Genomic DNA, 12133 nt, shown 5'->3' with positions numbered 1-12133 from the left:
TATTTTGATGGTCCCTTTTGAACATTCTGTTGATAATAAATAATGTTGCACCTACATGTCTACTAACTCTCATCACAGTATTAGTAGACTGTTTGCTTAATATCTGCTAACTCTTTATTATCATGGTCTCCCAGCAGACATTCTACTGACTATAAGTAACTTTGCAAGTACATGTCAACTTATTCTTACCCTAACCCTACCAGTCTACTAATACTCTAATAAGAGTTAGTAGACATGTAAGTGCAATGCTACTTATAGTCAACAGAATGTGTTAAAGGGACCATCAAAATAAAGTGAATCTAATGCTTTAAATAAATGTGATGCTACTTAACATATTTCATTAATATTATTGATTAAATACAATAAAATCAAAGTATTTAATGAATAGTTCACCCAAAAATGAACATTTGCTGAAAATGTGCTCACCCTCAGGCCATCCAAGATGTAGATTAGTTTTTTTTTCTTAATGGGAACAGATTTGGATAAATTTAACATTTCATGACTTGCTCACCAGTGGATCCTCTGCAGTGAATGGGTGCCGTCAGAATAAGAGTCCAAACTGCTGATAAAAACATCACAATAATCCACAAATTATCCACACCACTCCAGTCCATCAATGAACAGCTTGTGAAGTAAAAAGCTGCATGTCTGTAAGAAACAAATCCATCATTAAGATGTTTTTTTAACTTAAAATATGAGTACTCTATAATATTGCTTTCTCCAGTGAAAAGTCGTCTCGTCTGAATTACTGTTTACATATGAAAATTTTCTCCAAATCTGTTCCCATGAAGAAACTCATCTACATCTTGGATGTCCTGAGGATGAATAAACTGTTTGTAAATTTTCATTTTTGGGTGAACTATTCCTTTATTTCTATGAATTGAATATTCTAGATTATGATGATGATTATTATTATTATTATTATTATCATCATCATTATTATTATTATTATTATTATTATGTAAACATTTTTCATTCTTTGCTATTGTGCTATTGTGTGTTAAAACTGATTCCATTTTATGTTCTGGATCTGGATGATGTTCAGGTTTTATGTTCAGGAGTGCATTTTTATTTTTATTTTTTTGGCCCTTGTATTTGAGGCAGTTAAGTTTAGATACAGCTTTTCATAACATTTGTTTTGTCAATTTTTATATCATTCATTTTGTTCATTTATTATGTGTTGAGCTGTGTGCAATTCTTTCATTTGTTGAGACCAGATGTTTGGCTGGCGTCAACAAATGTGTATTTGATCAACAGCTGTGCGACGCAAATCAATTATATTGCTGCCTGCTGTTATTTCCCAACAAACAAACAGAAACATTCACCATGTTCTCGGGTTGCACAGAATATATTTCACTGAAATTACTTTTTGAGTAATAATTTCATTTCTTACATGAAGCAATTCTTCTTTGCTGAGTGGCCAAGATTTTCAATCCAGACTGTCAGACAAGGTCTGATTACATTGAACAAGAACTCAGGGATATTTTATGAAAATTGGTGAATACTGGCACTTGAGACAAATTTTGCCTTACATAGAGATGTAGTTGCAAAACACAGCTCTTTATTTTTTTTTTATGCTGATTTAGACACTTTTATCCAAATCAAATAACAATGCTTTCAAGCTTTACATTATTATTATTATTATTATTTACTTTTTAAATATATATATATATATATATATAATTTTCCTCCCTGATTTTTAGAACTCATATATCTACTGAATAGCACAATATTTGACAGCATTAATTTGGTTGTCTTTGGCTTTTAAAGGAGTACATGCCTTGGCAGGACAGTTTGAAATATTACTAATCTTGGTAAATAAATGCTTTTCTGTCCCTGAGGATAATTGTCGTACATGTCGTACACTACATACACAAACCCAAGAAGCTGAGCTTGTTGGCTTAACCATTAGCAAAAACCTACAGCATATCAGAAACAGACTGCAATAACAGATTTGTATCTTTTTTTTTTACTTTCCAAACCTGAGAAAAGTGTTAATATCAGAGTTTATACTGATCTGCTTACACCGTCATCCTGGTTTTTCCTAGAAAGACATGTTTCTAGATCTGCATTCCTGTCAAAGAAACAGTCCCAACCCCATCCCAAACCCAAACCATCAATTACGGCTAAAATCAAAGGGAAATAATAGGTTGATAAAGAATGTTGTTGAAGCCTCAACCCCAGCCCTAAACCAACCCAGTGGTTCCCTAGTCCTAAAATATTGTTCCAGAACCATCAGGGATGTTGTGCTACTTGGCAAAATCACATTCACCCTTCTCAAACACGATAGGGAGACATTAAGGCCTAAATAGCTCCACACATTCCTTAAATGACATTGCAGTTTTCTATTTTAGCACTCAGTATTCCTTGTCCCACTTCCTCGCTCCAGCTGTAATGCCTCCCACCTGTATCCTGCCTGTAATGCTCAGAACAAGCCCTGACTTCCCACAGGAGCAGCTGTACTGCAGTGAATTCTGGGGCATAAGCCTGTGATCAGTATGGATTAATGAGCCTTAGCCTAAAGGAGTGCCGTGGAACGTACAGTACAAACAGCACAAAATTTGCTTATCATCTATCTACTTATCTTTGCTTATCATATATCTATCTATCTATCTATCTATCTATCTACGCCTGCCTGCCTGCCTGCCTATCTATCGGTCGGTCCATCTGTTCATTCATCACGCCTGCCTGCCTATCTATCGGTCAGTCCATCTGTTCATTCATCTATCTGTCTGCCTGCCTGCCCGCCCGTCCATTTTTCTGTCTGTCTGTCTGTCTGTCTGTTTATCTATCTATCTATCTATCTATCTATCTATCTATCTATCTGTCTGTCTATCTGTCCGTTCGTCCGTCTATCATCCATCCATCCATCCATCCATCCATCTATATATCTGTCTCTTTTTCAGAATACCTGATATAATGCACAAGCCATGAAATGTTAGTAGATGAGTAATGTTATTGCAGTTAGGTGTGACCCAACTGGATGTTTGTTGGACTAGAATTACGGCTTACATCCTAAAATCACTCAGGTCATGGTTGGTAATTAATTCAAGGATGACCTTTCAAAATGATTAATGAAGCCCATAGCTTTAAGAAACCTTGTGCTGTTTTGATAATGTTGTCCATCTAGTGTAGTAAAATAAACTGATGTTTGAGTGCAGTTAGTTTCCTTAGTGAATGAAAAAATACTGAGATATAAGATATAAATTACACAAGTCCTGCCTGTGGATCGTTTTTAGCTAAACCATTATTATTTTTGCATTTCAATCTTGGAAAGTTAAAAAGGTACTCAATATTGCAATAACTGTTTCTTTTTGCTAATGCTTCAGCCAACAATTTCAGTCTCTTGGGTTTGTGTATGTGGTATACAACATGTACAAAAATAATCCTCAATTAAAAAACAAAAAACAAACAAAACAAAAAACATTTATGCCACTTACTGTAGATTTCTGATTGATGTCTTGCATCACAAAATCTAAATTGCAAAAATTTTCATATAAAACAATCAATGACTCTCAGAAGTAAAAATAGTTATGATGCACTATAGTGATAAAGTCACATGGGATTTTTACACAATATTTTACACTTTTATTAAACATCAGTGTGTGATTTTTTTTTTCAATGTTAAAATAATTTCTGCTTTCCCAGCTTGTACAAGCACCTATGCAAACATTTGTTGGCTGATTTTCCCAAAAAGTGTGACATTGTGATTGTAAAGTGCTCTCTCAAAAAATTACTCTGTTTGTTTGAGCATCCCAGCCAGCCCAACACAAGTAACACTGTCACAAGACTGTCTGTTTGTTTGACCAACAGCAGAAAGTGGGAGTTTTCGGGAAACCTGTTTCAAAACAATTAAGTATTTTTTTTTTGTTTTGTTATTATTTTAATTCCCCTATAAAAAATTCATTTGATAATTGCAGCAAATGTATGTTCAGTAGTATCATGATATCATTTGTTGTGCTCAAAACCATGACATCACCAATTTTTCCTCCTTCCTTTCTGGACACCGATCGTGTCAAAGGGTGGAAATCAGTTTAAGTTTTTCTGTTCTACTCTACATCATTTTGACATTCATCACTAGAAGTTTCAGTTTCACCTCTTTTGTTTTGCTTTACTGTAATAAACCTGCTCTGTGATAACTAAATATCGTGACAAAATATAGGCCTACATGATTAGAAAACATCTCGGTTACGTATGGTAACCCTCGTTCCCTGATGGAGGGAACGGAGACGTTGTGTCGAAGTTCGATACTAGGGGTCGCACTTGGGAGCCCAGACACCTCTGACATCATTGAGAAAAGGCCAATGACAATTGGTGAGCAAAATCTGCATAGCTGGCCATGCCCCGGATATCTGGGTATAAATAGGTCAGTGTGGCATTAACTCATTCATTTTGCTCTGAGGAGTCGAAATGCTTCTCAACCCACTCAGACGCAGTTTAGAGTTGTGGCATGAGGGACACAACGTCTCCGTTCCCTCCATCAGGGAACAAGGGTTATCATACGTAACTGAGACGTTCCCTTTCCTGACACTAGAGGTCCCTATACAAAATGCCACAACTACCGAACTGCGTTACGAGTTCATGGGAGCGCAAATGTTGACAAGTCCAGCGTGTCACAACCAAATGCACCTCTCCTTCTCGTAACCTTCCAACGCCCAAGACTTATGATCTTACTTCTCACAGCTGGAAAAGCCACCATATGAGGCAAAGGTCACTTCAGCCGGAGCCTTTTCTCTTTTCAAAAATAAGAATTCAGATGAAAAGCTGAAAAGTCCTGGATGATAATGTTGGGAAGCGTTCTTTTCCCCAGTGGAGAAAGAACACTACGGAGATCATATCCTACCCAACCTGGGGAGATAACATGTGGGTATGCAACCTATGGACTCACTGAAGGGAAGTACTACATAGGGAAGGTTTCTGTGATTTGCTTCTTGTAAGGGGAGAACTACCAAGCACAGAATCAAGACAGATCGGTTGTCTGTCTAAATGAAACACTGAGTCCTGATAGGGACAAGGCAGTGGATAAATACACATATGGGGCCACAATAGGAGCCACTACATATGGAGCACTAATCTATTATGAGAGATCATTCAAGGGATCCTACATGTAATAGATTCAAGTAGTGAGTTCCTCCGCAAAACTGAACTACACAAGAAGTGCTAATGTGATGGAAGTGTAGTCCAGGTTTCACCTCAAAAAAGGGGAAGCGCTAAGCAAACTCTACACCATACCGGCCATCTAAGTCGAAGAACTAGTGTTCAACACCCTAGATGAAACTGGTTCCATTCTCAGATGATTAAATCTGGCAAATGTGTTAGGTATAGCCCAACCTGCCACTTTTACAAATGTCTGCTAGTGAGGCACCGTTTGCTAAGGCTGAAGAAGCCGCGACGCCCCTGGTCGAGTGAGCCCTCACTCCTAGTGGGCATGGTAAGCCTCTGTCCTCATAGGCCTTAAGGATAGCATCCACAATCCAGTGGGAAATCCTTTGTTTGGACACAGCATTCCCCTTCTGCTGACCTCGAAAGCAGACAAAGAGCTGTTCAGAAGATCTGAAACTCTGTGTGCATTCCAAATAAATGTGCAGGGTCACCCTCCTGTCGGGGAATAGCTTAGTCACCAGCTGATCCCTAAAAAGAGTGGTGGCGACCTATATGACCACTTCAGGTCATATAGCCGCCTCGGCAAGGGGGCCTTGGCCTGTGTGATGGTGTTCACCACTGCGGGTGAGAGATCTCTGAACTCTTCTTGGTTCCATCCAGGGTCCAAACATGCAGGTTCCAGAGATCTGGGCGTGAGTGCCAGATTGTGCCCTTCCCCTGAGAGAGAAGGTCTCTCCTCAGAGGAATCTGCCATGGAGGAGCTGATGCCAGCAGCACCAGGCCCGAGAACCATCAAGATGGCTGGGGATGGGAATCTCGGACAGCCCTGCCAAGTGGCAGCATTTTGCAGGCATAGATGCACCGCAATTGCTCTCTCCACCTGAAGGATCTCCGTATACCCCCTCGCTGGAACCCCATCGAGGGCGGTAAAGGCAGAGGAACTAGAACACAAGCCGCGAGCAGACCGTGCCCATGGGCAAGTTCTCACAAAGAGGACATGCACCATTCACAAGCGCCAATTCAGCATGGGTACAGCCCAAACACTGAACACAGCGATCATGTCCGTCAGAAGGCAAGATGTAAAACCTGCAACCAGAAGGACACGAATGAAAAGGTATGATGTGAAGCACACAATTCCACTCGTGAATTCACTCTTTTAGAGGATTTGCTCTTTTAGAGGAAATAGCTCTCAACGATCGCCGCTGAAGCACCCAGGGGTACTCTCACAACACTTAGGCCATGTCCACACATACACGGGTGTTTTTATAAACTGAGTTTTTCCTTCTTCCGTTTTTAAAAAAATCTCCGTCCACATGAAAACGCAAACGCATGCTATGAAGCACTGTCAAGAGCATGCCAAACCAACAGGTGGCGATATAATCTCAATCGTAAAGCCATGTTGGCCAATCAGAAGCCTGAAAAAGTTTCCAGTAGGCGGAGATAACAGCGCACTGAGCGCTGGCTCCGACGTCACAAGCCAAAAACTCCGGTTTCGCTCTCTACACGATAACACTGCAACCTGAGTTTTTGAAAATCTTTACCCTGGCAGGCGTTTTCAAAAATGTTTCGGTTTCAGTGACCTGGTGCTGCTTTTGTGTGTGGACGAATGGCCAAACAGCATAGAAAAAGCTGCAGTTTTAAAAATAACCGCGTTCGTGTGGACAGGTCCTTAGCTGTGTACAGTCATGGCCAAAAGAAATATTGACTCATTATATTTTTTTGCCAATAAAAGCCTTTAAAACTTATGATATGCGTATCATTGTTTTTCAGTATACCATAGAAACATGTGGAAAAATAATCTACTAATACTAAAGCAGCAAACTTCGCAAAACACAAAATGTATGTCACTGCCATAACTTTTGGCCATGACTGTATAGAAAGGGAGAGACCGCTGTCTGTGCCGTAGATCCAACGACAAGAAGATTGAGAAGTGAATGAATGCTGCAATTCTCACGAAAAGACGCTGCATCGTCTCCGAAGAACAAAACGAATGAGCTAATGCCACACTGGCCTATATATACCCAGATTTCCGGGGCGTGGCCAGCTATGCAGGTTTTGCTCACAAATTGTCACTGGCCTTTTCTCGATGTCAGAGGCGTTTGGGCTCCCAAGTGTGACCCCTAGTGTCAGACTTCGACACAACGTCGAAATGACCGACTGAAAGGGAACTCCTCATATCTTATTTTACTTTGACCATACACCAACGGGTTTTTGTAGGTTTTGTTGTTCCCTTTGAACACAAAAGAAGAATATTGTATATTTAAGTAATTGTTTTGACATTTCAAACCAAATCAAGTACTTTTCAGCAGGTTCGGTCACATGAAGCTGTGACCTATGACTTACAGAGTTAATCAGCTGTTCTCTACAATTAGTACATATTAAGATATGTGCATATGTTGAGGTATGATTTTATTGTCCCAAATGAGATTAGAATTGTTAGGGATGTGGTTGAAATAAGTAGTGGCTTTTTGACTGCTATCTGGTGGCTTTGCAAATATCCAGGCCAACACTGATAAACCTTTGGGTTTATCTTCGATTACCTACTTTATAATCTGACTTATCAACCTGGAATATGCTTCCCACATTATTCAGTGCACGTGTGTGTGTGTGTGTCTGTGTGGAACCCGGACAGTAAGTATCTGATAAGGGGAAGAGTGGGCGCTGGCCTTCGAGGTGGTACTGCATATGTATTAGCGGAAAAAGGAAAATGACGATGAAGATAAGGACATGGCAAGAGGAATAAATGGAAATGATTGAGATTCAGTGAATGTAGTTTTACAATGATAAATGTCCTCCTTCCTCAGGGCTATTAGTGGTTTAAATAGTATGCTACCACACTCATTTTTCTGCAGTATGTGCAGTAGGCCTATGCTGTGCAATTTTGTTTAAATGCACAGAATAGACCTTAGTCAGGGTAGCTCCATATTTAACATTTTGACAGGAATGAAAACGAGACAGTGGTGGATAGAAGCACATTGTTTACAAACGTTTACAAAACCAAAACACTTTTAGTAAACAAAAACTCCATAAAGAGTTTTGAAAGTTGTGAGCTGTGAAAATTGCATGTGATCTAGGACCTTTATACAGTGTGTGCCATTTTAAGTGTTTTTCTTTGGAAAACTTTACTTCACTACATTCCAAAGCATAATGTCACACTTTTTACTGCACTTCATTTCATAAATAAAAGTTGTTGTTTGTTTTACCTTTAATACTTAAGAACATTAAAAATGTAGTACTTTCTTGTACTCAAGTAAATCTTTGAATTACTTTTACTTGAGTAAAAGTAAGGAAGTAATAGATTTCTAATGTAATTAAGTATTAAAGGGGTCATATGATGCAATTTCAATTTTTCCTTTCTCTTTGGAGTGTTACAAGCTCTTGGTTTATAAAGAAGATCTGTAAAGTTGCAAAGACTAAAGTCTCAAATCCAAAGAGATATTCTTTATAAAAGTTAAGAGTCAACCACGCCTACCTAAAATGGTTCGTTCTAACAAGCCCCCATATGTCTACGTCACGATGTGGGAAGATTATCGACGCGTTTCAGAAAGGCGGGGCATAGAGGAGAAACAATAATGTACAGTATGTGGAAAATAATGTGTTTTTTGAACCGCATAAACACATTTCATTACAATATAATAAACAATATATACAAAATAATGTTCTTTTTAGCAGCATCACATGACCCCTTTAAATGATATTTAATATGAAACGTAGTGCAGTAAAAAGTACAATATTATGCTTTGGAATGTTGTGAAGTAAAGTTTTCTAAAGAAAAACACTCCGATAAAGTACAGACACCTGAAAAGTACTTTTACAGCAGAGTAAAAATACTTCACTACTGTCCGCCTCTGCATAAAGTTCAATATGGGGTTAACCCTAAAAGGTCTAAAAAAAAAGAAAAGAAAAAAAACTCAGAAAAAAATCTCTCTCTCTCTTTTTTAATTGATTTATTTTTTTGTTTCTTGGGTCAATGCCATTGGGTCCATTTTTATTTATTTATTTATTTATGTATGTATTTATTGATTTGATAGATAATGACTTGAATACACCACTTCTTTTATTTTTTATTTTTATTTTTTTAAGGAAAAAATAAAGGTAGCACAACTGTCCTGATTAATTTAATCTAGAATAATGTAATGTAGTGTTGAAATTAACAATAATAGGAAAAATATAACAATAACAATAAAAAAGGAATCTTTGTTTACCTCTATTTAAATTCAGGGTTTTTTATATATTAAAATGTGTAAAAAGGTCAAAATATAAGTTGTTATTTTTATTTCTGAAGTTTGACAGTTGTGGTCACTATTAATGGCCTTTAAAGATTCTTAAGACAACTCAATTCAGTGGATTCAAGGTGTTAGGACATTTGTTATTCCTTTTGAACTTGATCACCACATGGTATTTTCAGAGTCATTATATTTGTAAATGTAAATGGTGAGTGAATTCTGGTAAAGTTGGCCACTTTTTGTTAATTTCAATTCAGTTCATATAATATGCTCTGACAGTGCATACTCGTTGAGCACAGTACAATCAAGCTTAAATGGCCCACAGTTTTTCAAAACTATGTGAAAGTCTAATTTTAAAAGACTTTTCATTATCTTCATCTAGAACACTCTCATTTGTCGATCCTCATTTGTGATTCTAAAGCCCAGTTAGTCTGTAATCAAAATCTTTACAGGCCATTGATAGTGACAACATCTGTCAAACTTCAAAAATCACAAAGGAAAATATTTAAAATTGGACCTGCTCCTCACACAAAGCTATTACATGGCCTCAGATGACTTGGAATATGAGTCATATACTGCTTTTGCAATGTTTTTGACCTGTGGTTAATTGTGTGCTACCCAGAGGTCAGGACATCTCTTTAGGCGAAAGCTCCCAGCATTACCCTCTGAACAAACAATCTCAGAAGCTCTGAGCGCCACACCTAACAGAGCAGGTTTCACTACAAACACCGACCTGAAAAAGGAGGCAAATACTGAACAAGTGAAACAGAATGAAACGGAAAAGAATTCTGTAGAGTTCTGACCTAGGAACTTAGGAGAGGCCGGCCAACCACCCAAGAGACGTTCTCGGTTCATGCCACACAAGCGTACATGCGTCTTTACATTGTGTTCAACATCCCCCCTTGACTACTATTACACACAACATACAATGGGTACATCCTTAGTGATGCTGCTGTGTTTGTGGGTGTGTTGTCAGGGAGTGCGGAGATCTTGGGCAATACAGAAAGCCCTTTATTTGCCTTGGCTGAAGAGGAAGCAGGTAATTAGACAGAAACAACACAGGCGTATTGCATTGGTCCCCAGTTCCACCTCAGTGTCACAGTCCCTCCGTCTTATTGTATTGTAGTGTCTCAATTTGACCTTTCACCAACTCAGCCTGTAATACTTATATCCTTCTTGAGTGATTGTGCATTTGTATGAATGCACATACTGTATGTGTTTGGATGTTGTCAGACATGAAGGAATTTCCACATTGATAGCAGTTTATGTGGAATAGTTTGGTCATCCGGTGATGATCATTGCTCTCCAGGCTAGTTTATTGTGTCAGGGGTATTCCAGCTCATGAGTCAGTATTTGCATATTCTGTCATGATGTGAGATAAATGGGAAGTGAAAGAGAGAGAGGGAAAGAGAGGCAGATTGTAGGAATGAATAGGTACAGTAAATGCAACTGATTAGTACTTGGGTTAATGACTAATATGATTGTACATTATAAAGAGAAGCAGGAATCTTTTCAAATTAATTTTTTCATGTACTCTTTGCATTTGGTTTAATGTGGTTTTGAAAAAAAAAAACATTTTAGTAACACTTTATAATAAGGTTTCTTTTGTTAACATTAGTTAACTATATTAGTTAACATGAGCAATACTTATACAGCATTTATTCATCTTAGTTAATGTTAAGTTCAGCATTTTATAATACATTATTAAAATCAAAAGTTGTATCTGTTATCATTAGTTAATGCACTGTGAACTAAAATGAACATGAACATTTTTATTAACCAACATTAAAAGGTTAATACATGCTGTAAAATATGTTGTTCATTGTTAGTTCATGTTAGTTAATGCATTAGCTAATGTTAACAAATAAGACCTTATTGTAAAATGGTATCACCATGTTTAACCTTTAAATGCATGAATGTTTCACCAATCATTATTAGCCTACATGCTCGGGTCTAAAGTGACCCGGACCTATATATCTAACACGAATGGATCCCTAACTGCTGCAATAGCATAAAACACTCCTTTAATAATTATTACAAAAGAATAAAATAAAGCATATTCCGTTATCTTTTGAAAATTTAAAGGGTTTAATTTGAAAAGATGATTTTACCATAACTGTCATTGTCAGAGAGCGCTGGTTCATATTCACAATCTCAACCATATTCTCCAAACTATTGTTTTCAACGTCTTCAAAATCGATATTTTGATCGCTGGCAGCCTATTCACCACATCCACCATCAAATGACAGTGACACTTAGATTTCATTGAGTACAATAATTGCTCTGCAGGAAAGCCATTCAAGCTAGTTTAATTTTTGCTGATTCTTTTGTTTTATGCCTGTGGTAATTATCAGTGAAACATCACGTCATCATTGTGTATTTCTGTTACGCAGGGAACACAGGAAGCGTGCGGATCCATCTGCAAGGCTTTATTAACAGAGACGTGGTCAAAAACAGGCATAGGTCAGAAAATGGCAAACAGGTCTATTGATGGCAAGGCAAGAGGGATAATCCAGGTACAAGGCAAAGGTCCAGGCAGGGGCGAACAGTATCCAATTGGGCGAGACTCGAGGGATAATCCAGGTACACAAGCAGTGATCAGAACACGGGTAAACAGACAAGGCAAGACGAAGAAAACAAGGAAAACTGGAGGAGCAGGCATAGCAAAGCGCTTTCGAGGAGCTGGCACTGGAGTGAGTCTTGGGGCTGGAGCCGACACTGGAGCGAGCTCCGGGGCTGGAGCCGACAATGGAGACGGGGAAACAGGAGCCCTCCCTGGGCTTAACAGGGAAACAGGAGCCCTC

The sequence above is a fragment of the Sinocyclocheilus rhinocerous genome, unplaced genomic scaffold (assembly GCF_001515625.1).
Source record: "Sinocyclocheilus rhinocerous isolate Xijiao unplaced genomic scaffold, SAMN03320098_v1.1 scaffold373, whole genome shotgun sequence".
NCBI classification, from domain to species: domain Eukaryota; kingdom Metazoa; phylum Chordata; class Actinopteri; order Cypriniformes; family Cyprinidae; genus Sinocyclocheilus; species Sinocyclocheilus rhinocerous.
Note: the sequence above shows the minus strand (reverse complement) of the source record.